Source organism: Alosa alosa, chromosome 5, assembly GCF_017589495.1.
Source record: "Alosa alosa isolate M-15738 ecotype Scorff River chromosome 5, AALO_Geno_1.1, whole genome shotgun sequence".
NCBI lineage: Eukaryota > Metazoa > Chordata > Actinopteri > Clupeiformes > Clupeidae > Alosa > Alosa alosa.
In genome coordinates this window covers 1354466-1370623 of record NC_063193.1, presented here as the reverse complement: position 1 = coordinate 1370623, position 16158 = coordinate 1354466, and positions in this window count along the sequence as shown.

Genomic DNA, 16158 nt, shown 5'->3' with positions numbered 1-16158 from the left:
TGTTAGATTATGTGTAAGTTAAGTACAGAACTGACTGTGCTCCCAAATTTTTGTCTGTGCTCCTAAATTTTTAGTGCTCCTGGAAAAAAATGTTAGTGTAGAGCCCTGCTTAACCAATAATCCATCAGGTAGTTTCCTAAACATAGCGTAACATAAATTATCAGGTCCTGGTGAGGAGTATCCAGTAGTATTTAAGGCCATTTTAAGTTCTGACATAGTAAATGACTCTTGTTTAGTATTTAATATATTTTTATTTTCCTTCAAAATTTCCTCTTTTCTCTTTTTGAACATTTCATCTAGGTGATTTCCTTTATGAATGTCAGCAAACTTTTCCCCCAACATATTTGCTTTATCAGCATCTGAAATAGCTTTATTTCTTCCATCATTTAACACTGGCATTTGCGATGGTTTATTCACCCCTTGCAGACACGTGACTTAAGTCACGTGATGGCTCCATGCTGGACGGCAAAACGATGGGAGACGGACGGCAAATTACATTATGTCATAAAGATTATGATGAACACCATTACTATAACATCTTTGTAGTTCAATGTATTGCTGTTTGGGGTCTGATAGGCAAAGATGCCAGTGATGTTGTTAGATGAAATGGGTCATGATCGCAAATGTAAAGTTATTAAAACTGGTGGTAACAGCAAGGGGAGATAACGTTACGTTAGGCTACTGTAATTAACATTATGGTAAATGGTAAACACCCATAAGTATTTCTGGACTAAAATATTGCAAAGCGATTTGGTTACTTTATTTGTCTTGCTTTTATCAGTTGTAACATAGTCAAAACGTTAAGAATGTCATATCAGAACATGAAATAATAACTAGCTGCCACACTTAGAAACTAGCTATTCTAGCTAATGTGTATCGTAGCTCATAGTGCTAGGGCTAATGTAACTCGTCAGTTTGTACGTTGCCCAGCGAACAAACTTACTTCTTACATGTCTTAAGTTAAAGAATTGAAAGAAATAGGAAATTAAAAAAAAACTTGAACGGTATTATCTGTTTACATTCAGATCTTGCCAAAGACTTTGCCTAAGTGCTATCTGCCGTCCTGTTCAGAGTCTATGGTTGCTATAGCAACCGCTGCTGTGCTTTATACACTGAGGAGATAAGCATGCAATTGTGGTTGAAATACTCCCGAAACACAAAGAAAACAAACCAAAATATATCTATGCAAGAACATGGGATGTTGTTGTATTCCAAACAATAAGCCAACAGTCATAGAAGGGCATTACTACGGTTAAATCTCACTATAATCTCCTAGCTGTGCGACATGTCCCATTACAACCCATTGATTTGATTCGTGTTCTTGCCGTCCACTAGGCTATTTTGCTGTGGCGCGAACAAAATGTGACGTCACTTGCAAGGGGTGAATACTTACCTGTCATTTTCTTCACCATCATCCGCATCTTATCCAAAGTTGTTTCTCTTCCAATTGTTGAATAAAATTGTCTCCATGCTTCTTTCTTGGTTTCTTTAATTACCTTCCTTGTTAGAGCTTTTTTCCTTTGATAATCTACAAGATTATCCATTGTTAAAGTGTTACGTAGTTTCTTAAATGCTTTATTTCGATCTGCTACTGCATCTGTACATTTATCATTCCACCATGGTATATTTCTTCTTTTGTTTTGGCTTTTACTAATTGGAATACTCTGACTTGCTGCACTTGCTTGCAAATAATGTTACTTACAGAATCATTCATTCTATCTATCGACTCTTCCAGGCCTAAAGATGGATTATTTATTTGATCATTACAACATTCCACATACTTAACCCAGTTGGCTTTCTGAAAGCACCATTTGTGGTTTATATAATTTTGCTGTATATATACATTTGTTTCTATCTTGCATAGAATTGGAAAGTGATCACTACCAATACTTGTATTTTGTTCCACTTCCCATTCACTAAATCTATTAGCTATTTTCCTATCCACTAAAGTTAAGTCTATACATGATGTCTCATTTTTATATATATTTATACGTGTACCAGTGCCATTGTTTAAACACACCAGCATTCTATCATTGATCATTTCTTCTATAATTTCTCCATTTGCATCTGTTATTTTGCTTCCCCATAATGTATTATGGGCATTGAAATCCCCACACCATATTTCTCTGACCTTTTCCCTTATAAATACTCTTCATTAAGTCATTTGATAGTTCTTTACATGGATTATAATAGTTGATAATTATCAAATTACCTCTATCCTCTTTATTAACTATTTCAGTTACAATACATTCATATCCTTCAGATACCTTTATTGGGCTGTATGATATTCCTTCTTTAACAAATGTCAAACACCCCCCTCCTCTATCTATCTCTCTATCATATCTTATACTATTGTATCCTTTTAAAACAAAGTCTAGTTGTGGCTTTAACCATGTTTCTTGGATGCATATAATATCAGGTTTAATTGGTAAATTTACATAACTTTTGAATTCCTGTCCATTTGCAATTAAACTTCGTGCAAAAAAACATAATCCATTTAACTAGTATGTATTCCATCATGATTAATATTTAACATTTCATGTACTTCATCAGCCTTTGCTATGATCCCCAAGTAATTATTACTGATTTTATTCTATCACTTTTCTTAACATGCTGTATAGTGACATTGACTATTGAACAAATGAATGCAACAAAATTGTTCTTGTTTACCAACATTGTATCTTCTGATATTTTAGCCTTATATTCATTAATATCTGAGATAGCAGTGTGTATAATTTCCTGCTGAGTTATTTCCCTGTCATGACCTCTGTTATTCTCTCTACCTCTGTCTGAAGTTTCAGCAGAGTCCCTTCTTCTGCTCTGTTCTGGTGTATGGGCAGGCCTCCGATTGATTCTATCATTATCATTCATTTTCTTAAGTGCTTCTGCATATGATACTTGATGTGTAACCTTATATTTCTGAATTTCTCTTGCCTCTTTTTGCTTTTCACATCCCCCATAAGCTGCACTATGCTGGCCTCCACAATTACAGCATTTTAATTCAGTTATTTCCCCACAGTTACCATATTCATGTTCCCCTCCACATTTAGCACATCTGATCTTACCTCTGCATTGTGCTGCTACATGTCCAAACCTTTGACATTTAAAGCATCTTAATGGGTGTGGGATGTATTCCCTCACTGGATAACTCATCCCCATTTGAACTTTAGTAGGCATTTCCACCCTAAAGTATAGCAAAATTGACAAACTCTCAACTTTCTCTTTTCCTTTAGTCAGCCTTTTTGCATCCATAAGCTCACCTCCTTTTAGACTATTTTTGATTTCTTCAATGGAAACAGATATCGGTATTCCTGTAATCACTCCTCTTGATTTTGATGTTGCACCTGGTATGTGTGATGTGATCTTGACCCCATTTAGTTTTTCTTTGCTTAGTACTTTTTTACGCTGTTCTTCAGATGCTGCAAATATAAGCAATCTACCATTTCCCATGAATCTGGCATGATTGATTTTGCCTATCTCTTTCTCAATTGCTTTCGTTACATGTATTGGGTGTAAATCAGGACCTCCATGTTGATCAAACACTACTACAACTTTAAATGTTTCACTTAATTGTTTATTAGCACTCTTCTTAACTCTGCTTTCTTCAATCTTACTCCGTTTAACAGTGTCTAACGACACCACGCTACTACTGGAATCCGACCTCAGTCTAACCTGCTTTCTCCTAACTTCTTCCCAGAACATCTCATTATCTTTATCCATAGTCAATGGATCTAAATCTTTGAGATCCTTCAAATAACCATCTGATTTAGCTGCCATCAGTCACTCTACATTCACTGTACAGTAAAGCTTTTTATTTACCAACTCCGAATGATACGAACGTGTCTTTCACCAACAGCAACCCGGAACCGGAAAATCCACCTTCTGCTCCCACTCTTGGATGTGGGTTCAGAAAGATCTCACTACCAGAGCCCGTCTACGGAGAGCCTTGCCACTCCGTATTAAGTCCCATTATACCGAATTTTGGATGCATTTCCACCAGAGTTCCACTGGGGGCGATCACCATGAGTGCAGAATGAATGGGAGTCAATGGAGCTAGACAGCTAAATTGGTCTCTTTCACCTGATTGTCATTGACAAATCTCAGATTTGATTGTAGTTTGTATAACTTCAACATGGATTATAGGTCAAAAGTTGAATGAACAAGTACTAATGTCCTTTTGATTTCTTTCAGGTTGGGTCGTTGTTGCGCATAACACGCTAGCATTGTGCTAATGAATGACGTCATTGACACATTTGAAAGGCTTTTTAGAAACAATTAAGTGACTTTAAAAAATATAATATTCAACCAAGTGTATTTTCTTTGCCTCCCCTTTCGAATACAATACTCAAATTACTTGAAAAAAAATTATATCCCAAGAAAAGTGGATTTTGAGGGGTACAGCTCCATAGACCTCCATGCATTCTGCACTCGTGGACGAGCGCCCTCATGTGGAACCACAGAAGGAACTGCAACCAGTTCAGAAACCGGAAGTTTTCCGAGAGTGGCAGTTCTCCCCTTATTAGACAATAGGCGTGTTCGACTTGGACTGAGTCTGACTTGGTCTGGCTTTCTACGTAAACGTGATCTTCAGAGGCTAGTCGGGAGGAGCTACAACAGAGGGCAGCTCATCCCGGACAGACAGGCTACAGTCTGCCTGGCGTGACTCCTCTGGGGAGACATCAGTGAGAGATATCAGCGGAATTTTGTTTGCAATAAATACAGCAGAAATTTCATTCTTACTCATTAAAATGAGCATGATGACTGACGAAATAAATTCTTATGATGTAGTTTAAATAAACCACTGTTGTCATACAGTTGACAGGCCTGCATTGTAGCACATAAATTCAATATCAAATGTTTCCCCTATATGTGTGTCTATCTATTTAGCCAACAGCAGAAAATAACAGAATATCCAAACGTTTTCAGTAGGCTAGCCTACCATTGTTGCAGAAATCACGTATAAGAAGGTATCCCTTCGATTTCTGTATTTTCGCATATTCCAACATAAGGAAGCAGCATGAGACTCCCGTCATAATCATCATGAGGACATTCCTCCCAAATGGCTCTATCACGTCTTTGAACTGACGTCATGAGGGCGTGTTTTAGCTCGTGCAGCTCGTGGAAGGCAACTGCAAGATCTGTCTGCAGACTCCCGCGATATTTTAAGGTCATGTGACATGGTGTCACGGTGGTAAGTCCCTCCCCGGCTGACAGAAGTCGGACAGAATTTCTAACCAGCAAGCATTGCGTCCATCCCAGTATGCATTGTGACCCAGCATGCATCACATCAAGTCAGATCTGCACAGATCTGCCTCAAGTCGAACACGCCTATTCTCTGTCACTACCGACCTCCTGAACGTTTCTTCTTCTCGCTCCGGTTTTTCTTCTTCTTCTGTAAACTTTGTTTGCAGTCTAAATGCGTTACCGCCATCTTCTGGATTGAGGTGTGATTTCATTAGTCATTAAAAAGTCAGCACATTTTTTTGTTGCTCTCAATAGTTCCTCTTTTTTTTCCAGTATATTATTAAAAGTAGACTAGCCTACATACTTACATTATTTACCTCGCCACGTAATGAACGTGTTCTGGACTTATGCTTCCTCTTGCCGACTCAGACCACTGTTCTTTTAAACTAACTTCCTGTTGAATAGCCTACGCATCTTCCTTTATCGTCCTTATCACATTTTCCTGCCACATCCATTTAAAACGTTTTTTCGAAGTACAGTGCAGTACCATATAATAATACAATATTTTCATGTCCAAAATATTGCATTTCTGTAGTAGGCCTAGGCCTAAAATGCACTAATGTAGTGCAATGCCGTTTTTGCATATATTGCATTAATAATTCATGCTGAAAATAATTCCTCCGAAACTGCAGTTTTGATAGGCTACTCAGTTTTGACACTTGAAGTAGTGCAGTTATTTTTGTAAGGAATATTGTTATTTTTATATTTAATTATTTGTTTGACACAGTAGGTTATTTTACAAAGGAACTTTCTCTCAAAAAGTATGTGTTGGAAATAACACATTGATGTGTTTAGGTAAGGACAACACAGTTTGTGTTGTTTCCAACACAAGTTGTGTTATTTTCAACACATATTGTGTAACAAATAACAAAAGCAATGTGTTGGAAACAGCATAAACTGTGTCCTTACCTAAATGTGTTATTTTCAACACAAGTTGTGTTATTTTCAACACATATTGTGTAACAAATAACAAAAGCAATGTGTTGCAAACAACACAAACTGTGTTGTCCTTACCTAAACACATCAATGTGTTATTTCCAACACATCCTTTTTCAGAACTTGAAATGCAACAACACTTTTGTTTCCTTCCATCCCCTAGTACCTGTGCTGGAACTTCACTTTTTGTTGGATCAGTTTAAAATTTTAGAAAAATAGATTTAGGCCCACATCACTTACAATCATGCTTAGGCCCACATACAGATTTTCACCCTGAATGCTTGACAATGGCATAGAGTCTGAACAAATAACTACTTTCCGAGAGCTTAACTTACTGCATTGATAAGTTAATAGCCATTATTTATACTGAAAAAATTAAAGAAGATCTCATGTCCTCTTTTTATTGAGATGTTGAAGACAGCTGCTCATGTTACCTGAGGTTGGCTCTTTTGATGGATCTACCTTTACGGTGTCATGACTAGATATTGTTGCATGTTTTGAAATACTTCTAGATTTATGTTCTTTGTTTCATCATATTCACTAGGGGCATGCAAAACCTGCTCTGCAGGTTAGTTGAGCCATTAACTCATTGAATGCCAAGCTGTTTTCGGGAGCTTTGTCCTAGAGTGCCAGCAATCTAGACCATTGTTGATGATTTTTGTACAGCCACAGCATATTCTGTATTATAGCTATGAACACATACAATAGCTCGATTAAAAGGTGAGAAGCTCTCGGTGGGTATTTCTACACGCCTCTGTTCCTGAGAAATCTCAAGCTAAACAATATAGTTTTCATCAAAATCGCTGTTTTTTTTCTAGAAATGGAGATATAACGTCTTTCATGAAATATGAAGTGTTGCCTGTTACTTACTTGGGTAATATTTCTGGGAAGTGATCAGCGAGACCTGGCGAGACTGCCACCTAGTGATAGACCCACGAAAATGGCCTGGTTTTGACCTGACGTGCATGTGTCACTGATTCGACCCAAAGCGACAACTGAGTTATGATAAAATGTCCAGATAAAATGTCCAGATTGTGCGTTTTCATGAGTTTCACGATCGTCATATATTTCATTTCCATTCATCACAGAGTTCCCAAAATCACATATAAGGTGTGTTAGAGTGTCTAGTTTCATAATTAAAAAAAAAAGCTAAAAACGTAATATTACGTTTTTGGCACTCAACGCATTTTGGCACTCAATGAGTTAAAAGCGATCAAAAGTTCAAAAAAACTGTGCTGAATGGCTGTATTGCAGGAGGGTGGGATGTATTTATGGATGCTGGAGAGCATACAGTAGTGTTTGCCCGTTTTCAGTTCCAAAACTCCCCTAATCCAGAAACTGGCATGGAAAAGCGCTGCCATCTTTTTCCATGGTCTCTTATGGGAGATATGCCACTCTGTTTTCTCTAGAGCTCTGGCAAGGAGGCCATTGACACCCATTTCCAATGCTCCAAAAACCCAGGCACAAATCAAAATTGCTAATTTGCATCGGGCGGGCTTTATATGATAACCGATAGAGCAATGCATACAAAACAACAAATGGCTGCGCTGACAGCAACAGGGTTAAACAGATATGGACTATGCATTTTCTTTGGAATTAAAGAGTAAAGAAAACAGAGGATGATACTCCCATAAGAGACTGTGGAAAAAGATTGCAGCTTTTCCAGTTTTTTGTTACCGTCTATGGGCAACACTACCTGCAATCAGAGACACCTGTCTGATTTCCAGTCATAGTCACATGTTTCTCCATTGGCCTCCAGTGATTGTTGCTCCCACTAATGGTGGCGCTATTAACATACGTTCTGGAGCCCAATATCTATAGATCGCAACAGTCCCGCCCACTGCCAATTCCGGAAGTAAGAATTCTCTTTCTCCATTGACAACTGGAGTATAAGCCATAACATTGTAACCGTCCATGGTAGACTTAAAACCAGCTACGACATGACTAAGCGATCATACGTGCTCATATAGATGCCAAAAGTTAATGGGGCATCAACCTTGTTTTGAGAAAAAAAAAATATTCATGAAAAGTTCTACACTACCCAAAATCCTAACGTGTAAAAGCCGGTAAAAGCAGAGCCTTTAATTGGTAGATCGCTGTTGACATGGAAATGTTTATGCCACTGTTCCCTGTCGCCTGTCATGTCATCACTCACTGGAATCATGGAGACCGAGGCTGTCAGAACCGATGCGTGGCCGTCTGATAAAAACTGTTGTGTTCTCATCTTTAAAATTTACTCAATGGAAACAATAGGAAGTTAGTCATCTTCTTGTGTGAGATTAAAATAGAAGCATGTTTTAAACTATCGTTAGGCTGCAAATGTTTGAAATGTGTAGGTTTAAAAAGGCTCATGGGATGAGTAGTTCCTTCACTCAAAAAATTAAAATATGTATGCAGTCTTGTACTCAGGGGTGTCGGCAACGTCATTAGTTTCTGACAGCGCTACTCGACCAGGGTTCGACCAAGGGAAAAAAGGTTCTGGGAGGGTGTTTGGCTCGGGGTCATGGTGCAAAGGACCCTAGGGTGAAATTACTCCGAACCATCGCTTTAACTTTTGAGGAAGACAAACTATGGAGTAAAACTTGTGTCACCTTAAACCGAATTTGAATATGAATTTGAATATGAATTTGAGCAATTGTATTGGAAAAACGAATTTGAATAGTATATGTTGAAACTGAATTCATTAGATTGGAACTGAATCCCAGCCAACTTGAAATTGAATATAATATTTTGAAATCGAACTCATTTGCTCTGATACATAAATTATCCTGACTGAAAATTTCGCTCTTGGAATTTTCACATTCAGTTCTCACAATTCAGTTTCAAAACGTGAAATTCAATTTCAGTCTACCGAGACAAAAAGGATACAAGGATACAAGGATACAAGGAAGTTTATTGTCACATGCATATAGTTACTGGAAGTAAGAAATGCAGTTTAGTAGATTAAGTGGCAAGGGCTGCATAAAAAAGGTGGGGGAGGATTGGGATTGGGTGGGGGGCACCAACAACAGTGTGCAGCAAGTATGTAGAGGAGGCTTACTGTAGCAAGCAGTGTGCTGTATGTATGTGAAGTGATGACAGTGATGATGTAAGTGTGTGTGTTGGGGGTGGGGGGGCGGCAGGGACTTACTATTGCAAGCAGAGTACTGTATGTAATGTATGTGAGTGATGACAGTGAAGATGTGTGTGTGGGCGGGAGGGGAGTGGAGCAGTGACTGTGTGTGTGTAGTGTGTGTGTGGGTAGGTGGGGGCAGTGTGCTGTAAGTATGTAGAGGATGTGTGTTGGAGAAGATCCTGAAGACAATGTGCTGTGTATGAAGGGAGGGGGGGGGGCAGTGTGCAGCAAGTATGTAGAGGAGGCTTACTGTAGCAAGCAGTGTGCTGTATGTATGTGAAGTGATGACAGTGATGATGTAAGTGTGTGTGTTGGGGATGGGGGGTGGGGGGGGGCAGAAAGGCTAGGCAATCAAGGACATGGGTAGATGGAGGAGAAATCAAAAATAATAAATAAAAAGTGTGCGAATAATAAATAAAAAAGCTGGTAGCTAAGGAAGAGCAATCGAGTGCAGAGCTATTGTGATCACGTGACTAGTGCCGAGCGCGAAGAAAAGAGCATAGCACCCTCTTAGCGAGCTGTCTCCTGAACCAACCCACTGATTTTTATAGATCAGTGCCTGAACCTCCTTACAGTGTCGGACAGAAAAAGAAGACATGGAAGCGACTGGCACATCTAAAAACCTCCAAGTAAGTTGATATCATATGGCATGTCTGTTAACGTTACTTTATATGTATGTGAATATAATGTACATTATATGCTAGCGCTGGCTGGCTAGCCAGCATAGTTTCATCGACTAGCAGCTAAGTTCAGAACCAGTTAGGCTACTATAACGTTACTCTTTGATAGAACAATATGATTGGTCATTGTCATATCATTGTGGCTTTTACAATCTCTGGTTAAACTGTAACATTCATGGAGCAAAACTGGATATGTCCCCCTAGTTAAGCTTTTTTCATCGTTGTGTTGGCTGATGCTACGTGGGGCCATTTTTGGTGGGCAATGCTGCCGTGCCGTGATGTTGCTAGGCAACTGGATTGCGATAACTTTGTTAGCAAATGGTAGCTAGCTTCTAATAGAACTAGTTTTAAACTGAATATGTTTTATATCGATAATATGATCAAGACTCAAGAGACCCTAGTTTAACAGTATTTCTACAGGCTGATTTATGCTTCTTCATCGACTCCATGCAGATTTTGTAAAAGTTATTGAGAAATAGACACAGTATATTACAGTAACCTAACTAGTAACTTTAACCGTGTGCTGTCTTGATACTTCTGTTTCAGTCATTTGTGTGTAGATTGCAAATCGTGTTGTATGACGATAGAAATGTCCTTGGTTCTTAATTAACTCATTGTATTGACCAAGTCATGTCTGTGTGCAGAGAAGGTGTAATGATATATTATGATGTATACGATGCAAGGTATGAATGTGTGTGTGTGAGAAACAACTGATTGTCTCTTAGGTGCACAGACTTGTCTGTATCCTGATTGCCTGATGCTTATGAGACCTCTTTGCGCAGAGATGAATAAACTATTAACGAGAAAGACTCACAGTAGACCTTTAAGCTAAACACTGATTGTTTGGGTTTTATTTTCATAGGTTGACAGGCCTCAATGAACAGTGGACAGTGAGATAGACTGAGGACAATGGACCTTTGGACTGGCACCGACCAGACATGGACACCGAAACTTGATTTCTCTTAATGAATATCTTTGCTAGATGAAACACATATTGTAAAACACTTTACACACTAATAAACATGTCCACTGTTGTTTTCTCTGGAATTTATTTGTTTGCCATTGGTGGTGATGGATTTCCAAATGGATTTCCAAGTGTATGGGCAATCTAAATTTTACAGTTTATGTGTGTAATCAGCTGATATTAGATATGATGCAATTGCAAAATCATGTAGGTTTATCCTTTGCAACATAAGGAAGATCAGACCTTATCTGACACAGGATTCCACACAACTTCTTGTTCAGGCCATGGTCATCTCCAAGCTGGACTAAGTATAAGTATATATACTTTTTTGATCCCGTGAGGGAAATTTAGTCTCTGCATTTAACCCAATCGGTGAATTAGTGAAACGCAAACAGCACACAGTGAACACACAGTGAGATGAAGCACACACTAATCCCGGCGCAGTGAGCTGCCTGCTTCAACGGCGGCGCTCGGGGAGCAGTGAGAGGTTAGGTGCCTTGCTCAAGGGCACTTCAGCCGCAGCCCACTGGTCGGGGCTCGAACCGGCAACCCTCCGATTACAAGTCCAGAATGCTAACCAGTAGGCCACGGCTGCCCCAATTATTGTAATTTACTATTAGCTGGCTTACCTGCTTGTGTAGTAAGATTGTTACAGCTGATTCAGAATGCTGCAGTGCGCCTGGTCTTTAATCAGCCAAAGAGGACACATGTAACTCCTCTCCTAGTTACTCTCCATTGGCTCCCTATAGTAGCCAGAATTAAATTTAAATCTCTCACTTTGGCCTATAGGACACTGACCGGATCTGCTCCTTGTTATTTTAATTCAATGATCAAGACGTACATCCCCAACTGCCCACTGCGGCCTTCTGAAGAGCGTATGTTGTGTCGACCAGTCATAGGTCAAATTACTTGATGACCAGTCATAGGTCAGAAGACTTTTCCTCATTGGTTCCATGTTGGTGGAATGAGTTGCTCTGTTCCTGTGATAGTTTTGGGTCTTTTAACAGGGGTCTAAAGACACATCCGTTCAACATGCATTTAGTTCATTAACACTTATGGTTTGCATAGTATTGTTTTATTTTCATTAGGCTGTTGATTAATTTGACATTGTTGTTTATTATTGATATTCTCCATAATGTTACCATGCTATTGTTATTTTTATTATATTATTGACTGAATGTACATTATTGATTATTGCTATTTTCCCTTTTTTCTCATTGTTTGTGTCATTAGGCTATTGATTGAATTGACATGGTTGTTTATTATTGCTATTCTCTATTATAGTCTGACCAACATCTTAATTTGTTCCCTGTTAAATTTTAAGTATTATATTGTTTTGTATTTGTATGTTGCTTTGGACAAAAGCGTAACCATAATTGGAATTGCAAATAAAGGTAGCCTACACATTATACACAAGAGTGGCTTTAAATGTAAGAAAACGGTAATGATTTGTCCTTTGTGGTCATTCAAACATGTAGATTTTTATGCCCATACTAGGTTGTTGCCTTTTCTATCCAGTAGGTGGCAGTCCAGGATAAGAAATAGAGCAGTAGTTGAGTAGGAAAAACAAAAACGAGAGAAAGTTATGCCCATGACATTTTAAAGAATGACAGGCTAGAAGTTTGCATTAGTAGCCTACTGCAATTGGTAGACAATACATTGATGTTTGATGGCTAGCTGGGTAATTCTGTATTTCAAGGACTGACAGGCTGGAAGTTTGAAATGTAATAAGCCTACTGCAAAAATTGTTTTAGCCTATTTGTTTAAAATTACAAAAACGGTAGGTAAGACAGTACATCGATGTTTGATTGCTAGCTGGGTAGTTCTGTATTTCAAGGATTGACAGGCTAGAAGTTTTAGATGTAATACTGCAAAACATTTCTTATTTGTTTAAAATTACAAAAACGGTAGCGCTAGGTACCGAGGCTAGCAGCTACATCGATGTTTGATGGCTGGGTAGCCTAGGCTAGTTCTGTATTTCAAGGCTTGACAATCTAGAAGTTTGAAATAATACTGCAACAGATGTTTTATTTGTTTAAAATTACATAAACGGTAGGTAAGACAGTAGGCCTACAATCGGAATGTGTTTTATGAATCATGCAGATCTAATAACCGTGCAAACCAGGTGCCCACACTATGCTCTTTGCTTCGCCAGAGCCCGTTTACTTATTAGACATTCTCTGGCTTCGCGCTCGGCACTAGTCACGTGATCACAATAGCTCTGCACTGGATTGCTCTTCCTTAGCTACCAGCTGTTTTTGTCTCGGTAGACTGAAATTGAATTTCACGTTTTGAAACTGAATTGTGAGAACTGAATGTAAAAATTCCAAGAGCGAAATTTTCAGTCAGGATAATTTATGTATCAGAGCAAATTAGTTCGATTTCAAAATATTATATTCAATTTCAAGTTGACTGGGATTCAGTTCCAATTTGATGAATTCAGTTTCAACATATAGGCCTACTATTCAAATTCGTTTTTCCTATACAATTGCTCAAATTCATATTCAAATTCATATTCAAATTCGGTTTAAGGTGACACAAGTTTTACTCCATAACAAACTCCCAGGAAAAGTCTTTATTGGTTACATGAGTTATCATGTCAAGGTTTACATCCCTCCACCACTGCATTGTTTTAAATGTCAAAGATATGGGCATGTAGCGGCGATATGCAAGGGCAAACAAAGATGTAGCAAATGTAGTGGTGAACATGAATATGGAAAGTGTGAAGAGGGGGCAAAACTAAAGTGTTGTAATTGGGGAGGAGAACATAGCGCAGCATATGGTGGATGTGAGGCTAATAAAAGAATGCAGGAGGTACAGCGAGTTAAAATAGTCCAGGGTGTTTCGTATGCAGAGGCAATTAAGAAAGTCCCAAGAAGTGTACCGGTAGAAACAATGAAGGATGGGTCTAAAGGTGTAAGGGAATGTGTAATAAATGTGTGATAAATTAAAAAAAGATACATTGATTGTGAGTAAAGGTGATTTTGTGCTCTTCATGGCTGAGATAATTAATTGTTCAGCACAAACCAAAAGTAGAACTGAAAGAATTAAAATAATTGTTAAGTCAGCCGAAAAATTCCTGGATGTAAGGGGAATGCCCTGGGAAAAAGTAAGAGACATTCTTCAACAATCACAGACATGGGCTGGGGATGCATAATGGTCTTAATTGTTCTGCAATGGAGCTTAATAGCGAATTGGCAGGAATTTAAAAAATATGTTGATGATATGCATGTAAAACCTAATGTTATTTGTGTACAGGAAAGCTGGTTGATTCCCAAACTGGATTTTATTATTAAAGGATATACCTCAATAAGGAGAGATAGAGAAGTGGGAAAAGGTGGGGGAATCATAACTTTTGTTCAAAAAAGGTATTCAATATAGGGAACTTAAAAGAGGGAATGATCTAGAATATACAATAATAGAGGTCTGGTCAAATGAAGCCAATATAGAGATAATACATTTCTATAATCCATGTAGGCAATTAGAATTAAGCCAATTGGCAGACATTTGGAAGGATACAAAGGGGAGAGTGATTTGGTGTGGTGATTTTAATGCACATAGTACTTTGTGGGGGGATAATAATGATGTCAATGGGGATGTGATTTTAGAATTTATGGATGAGGAAGGATTAGTTTGTCTGAATGATGGCTCAGGGACTAGACTGGATATTGCTAGGGGAACAGAATCAGCAATAGACCTCACATTAGCTACAATGTCATTAGCAGACAAGTGTGAGTGGAAGGTATTGAAGGATAATACTATAGGTAGTGACCACTTCCCTGTTAAAGTTCAAGTAAGAATGGAAGTTGCAATTGAGCATGAAGTCAAAAATGAGAGATGGATATTAGAAAAAGCAGATTGGGACAAATTTAGAGAGTTTAGTGATGAGAGGCTGTCAGTAATAGATATAAATAAAGATATAGATAGATTATGCAAAGATATTAGTGCTGCCATAATTAGTGCTGTAAGTTTAGCCATTCCTAAATCTAAACAATTACTAGTAACATTGGCAAAGCAGAGATAATTGCAAAGGTTCTGAGTAAGGTACATAGTAATGAAAATCAAGAGCAGAAACAATGGAAAGATATAAACATGATTTTGAGAATGAAGGTGTGATAGGAGGGGTGTTGGATGAATTAATCACATTAACTGAGCTCAATAATGCTCTGAGAAAGTTAGGTAAGTCTTCACCAGGGGGGATGGGATTTGTTATGCTATGTTGGAAAACTTAACTGACAAAGGAAAGGAAGTGTTATTGTTTCTATATAATAAGGTATGGACAGAGGGAATTAGTCCAAAAGCATGGAAAGAATCTATAGTTATCCCTATTAAAAAACCTGGGAAAGATCCAAAGATTCCTATAAACTACAGGCCAATAGCACTTACATCCCAAATGGGGAAAACAATGGAAAGAATTATGAATGATAGACTTATATATATAGTTGAGTCTAAAGGATTGATACATAATTATCAGAGTGGTTTTAGAAGAGGAAGAGGTACTATGGATCCTTTAGTATTCTTGGAGGATGTAATAAGACGAGCTCAAGTAAATAAGGAGTCAGTGGTGGCTGTCTTTTGTGATATTGAGAAAATATGACATGATGTGGAGGAAGGACTTTTGATTAAGTTAAATCATATGGGAATAAAAGGGAGAGTATTCACATGGATTAAGGAATTTTTGTCAGAAAGAACAATAATGGTGAGGATAAATGGGGTGACAAGTGAGAGCTACAGGTATCAGGTAGAAAATGGTATCCCGCAAGGGAGTATTATCAGTCCTTTGTTGTTTTCTATCATGATAAATTATATTTTTAAGGAAGTGGAGAATTTTGTAGATGTAGCATTGTTTGCAGATGATGGGGCTTTATGGAAAAGAGGGAGGAATGTAGAATTTGTGGCGAATAAAATACAGCTAGCAGTTGATGTAGTGGGTAAATGGTCTATTAGATGGGGTTTTAGAATCTCAATTGATAAGACCAAAACAATGTTTTTCTCTAGAAAGAAATTGGCTAAGGAAATAAAAGTGAAGTTATCCAATAATGAGTTAGAAAGGGTTGATTTCTTTAAATACTTGGGCATATGTTAGATCAAAGATTAACATGGGCAGTGCATATTCAAAAAATAATTGATAAATGTAAGAAGGTATTAAATGTAATGAGGTGTCTATGCGGAGTGGAGTGGGGAGCAAGTAGACCTGCTCTAAGAACAATTTATACAGG